Raw genomic sequence first — 3,667 nt, 5'->3', positions numbered from 1 at the left:
TTGCACTGAAGAAAATGGTGTTTGGACCATGACACTAGGTCAAATAGTAAGGACGCAGTACATTTTTAAAGTATTTATATAAATATGAGAAATGGGTCACCTTCAGACTTTCAAAAATTTCTTCCGACTTTAGTTTCCAAGGTACAAGAATGAAATTTTGCACACGTATTACGTACATAACACCGTATTTTTTTAAAATATCATCTTTTTTTCGATTTTCTTGTTTCTGGTTTAGAATACAAACAAAATAGTGATGCCGTTGGAAAGTATTATCTATCCTCAAAACAACGAGATATGAAACATGATCTTACGATAAATAGTAAGGAAGCAGTAGTTGTTTGAGTGAAAGTCTAAAATTTACCTCAAAAATGGAAATTCTAAAAGGGTTAAGAACTTCTTTAGGTAGGTTCCAAACATGCAAGTCATTAAGAAATATTTTATACTTACGTAATGTAATTATACGTAAGGTAAGCGCATAACAAATTGATAAAATAGATAGGTTAATAAGTATTGTGCATTATCTATAGAGCGACTACGAAACGCGCCTACCTCTGCACCCTGATTCTCGTTGGCTGATATAATTGCTTCTTCAGTACCCACACTTCTTGTTGGGTGACGAAACATTTCATTTCGTGTAAGTATATCTAGTAAAAGTGGACCGTAGGCACAGGAAGTATAGTTTTCGTGGAATAGCACCTTATATCCATATTTTAATTAGTACGCTGTAGATTCGTAAGCAGTGGCAAGCAAATAAAAATTAGAAAGCGTTAGAAAACTATTAATACCAAGACAAATATTAAAATATTTTGTGTTGTGCTCCCCATAATCTTAATCTGTGTGAGTTATACTTCGAAACTTAATTCAAAAAACAACCCTTTTTATTAATCACTATGAACACTGTCCGTTTAACAAGAAAACTCTTATGCATTCGATGTATGTCATTAATTTCAGTAATAGTGGCATTCTCTTCTGCTAACAAAAAGCTCAGCTCAGATCATTTCTTCCAATATTATATTAAATCAGGGTGGACTAGTCGGGTTCGGGTTTCCTTTCGTAGAGACAAAGACCATCACTTTAATCTGTAGATAGTGACTTTTTTCTTCACTGAATATAAATATGAACTCGTCGTACATTACAGTCAGTTTGGCTTCGGTATCTACAACTTTCCCTTTGTAATATCATTTAACTGTTTGTAATACTCTACGGACTACTTTGTGGAGCTTCAAAACCAAGAGGACAGAAGCATTAGTTGCGTTTGAGTTGAACATACTTCTACTCTGACGCCGGTGTGGTGCGCAACATACGATGCACAACTTCATTGGTTACTCATTATCAGCAAACTCACTCGCAACTAAGAGAGGTAAAAGACAAATGAGAGATACACGGAAATAAAGGACTAATCAACATTTTACGTTTTTGTCAGGAGAAGCAATTTAAAATGTCGATAGGCGCCTTCTTTCCTTGTATAGCTGCTTTTCTCGTGTATATAAGTTTCTCTGCAACGAGTCACTTTTCTTCACAATATTCGTAGTGCATTTAGAAGTACAAAGTAGCACCAATAGGCCGTGTCCATATCGGCTTTTTCGCAAAAATTGCAATGAGACCCTTTTTTCGGTGTACCCTTCAAATGGAAACGCTCTATAACGCTTTACCACAATACCAATGATGAAGCGAATTTACAACATGGACTACTGATGACTACAAATGGGTCGTACCTTCGGATGGCTTGTCTTTTACCTCATTTCAAATCATGAGCCTTTTTATTTCCGACAGGCGCCCAATGAAGCGTATGAGCTTCAATGTCTCTACCCAACTGTGAAATATTGCAGCTGCTCTGGGATTATTTAGTTCGCAAATCCCGATTTTCAGTGGATCCCCTGCCGACGCTTAACGATTGCGCCACTCCCTGTGATGATTTCCTTATATTAGGAGGTCATATACATCCTATGGTGTAGTATGCTGTTTCCAAGCAGTAGTCCAGGATGATAATGCACCCATTGACAAAGCTGGAGTAATTGAGGCGTGGTTTAAGGAACATAGGGATGAACTTAAACACATCCCTTTGTCCGCGTGATTATTAGGCCTGAACATAGTTGAACATGAATGGTCCGTTTTGGAGACTTGAATCTAGTGGAAATTTCCAGCTCCATATTTTTTCTCGCGGATCTAAGTGATTCACTCCACGCGGAATAGTGTAATAGTCTCCTTGCTATCATCACAACCTTTATGACTCCATTCTGCGTCATAACAGTGCTACTCTAAATATGAAAAGCAGTCCAACGCCATAGTAACCTACTAAGATGAACTTTTTTCAGCTGTTTGAAATGAACACTTTGAAATATATTTTGAAACATGGTTCTAAGTTGGATTTTTATCATGTTATTTTATTAAGGTGGTAAAATATGTTCAAAATTTTTTTAAGAAATCCCTATCGCATGAGATTCAATTTAGGAAGACGAAATTCGGTATAAAAATGTCTTATGACAAATGGCGAACAGGTGTTCCGGAGTTCTTGAAAATTTTTATTTTTAAGAGGAGAGGATTGAAGAATTTTCTAAAATTGAGGAGTTTGATGCAATAAGGGCGTAAGTCTGAAACATGCCGTTGGAGAAAAACGATGTTGAAAATTTAAGTAGTGTTTTTTTCTTACATAAATTAATGTAATATGCAGTATTTTATTCCGATATTGAATTGAAATGTTACTAGGAGACTAAACAAGCATGGCAAAAGCCACAAATGCGTTTGATGCAAAAAGGGCGTAAACTCGCTTACGCCCTTATTTTATCAAACTGCTCAATTTTTTTTCTTCACATTTAAAGCAATGTTACCTGTTGCTTGTAGTCCCATGACTGGTAAATGGCTGAACCATCAGAATAAATTTTAAAATACAGTTAGTGCCCACCTCGAACTGGGTTTTTGTTATGATGTTATTTTGATTAAGGGACGTATACCAAGAGGAGTAGAAGAGTTTACAAATGTTATGCCAAAAATGCAGTTAGGAAGATGAAACTCGGTTCAAAACTTCTAATCTACATAAATATATAAAAATGAAAGTCACTATGCGTGTGACGTCGTACCTTTAGAACCAATGGACTGATTTCTATCAAATTTTTAACATAGATAAAGTTGAGGTCTGCGATGGCTTTTATTGTTTCACTTTGACGGTGTAACTTCGGGGTGAGATTGGGTAGATATACTCTGTGGACGTATTTAATATACTCTGATTTTGCTAAAGCATTTGATAAATTAGATCATACCATTTTGCTTCAGAAATTGTCTATTTCTGGTTATTCTTATGGATTACTAAAATTAATTTCTTCTTTAATTTCTTCTTACTACCGGAAGCAGTTTGTAGTATATAAGCAATTACACTCTTTTATGTTCAATGTGACTTCAGGTGTACCACAGGGATCCAATTGGGGATCCCTGCTTTTTCTATTATTTATAAATGACTTACAACGTGTTATTAACTTCTCAAAATGTCTTTTATTTGCTGACGACCTTAAAAAGTATAAGAAGATAACTAACCAACTTGATTGTATTGAGCTACGACAAGATATAGATAGTTGTTACATATTGTCGCTGCAAAATAAACTTAATTTTAATATAAGGAAACACTTAGTCTGTACATTTTCAAGGCAATGTACTCAATACACCCATGAATCGT

Source organism: Thermobia domestica, chromosome 15, assembly GCF_964235325.1.
Source record: "Thermobia domestica chromosome 15, izTheDome1.hap1.1, whole genome shotgun sequence".
Lineage (NCBI taxonomy): Eukaryota > Metazoa > Arthropoda > Insecta > Zygentoma > Lepismatidae > Thermobia > Thermobia domestica.
The sequence above is the reverse complement of the archived record's forward strand: the minus strand, read 5'-3'. Positions refer to the sequence as shown.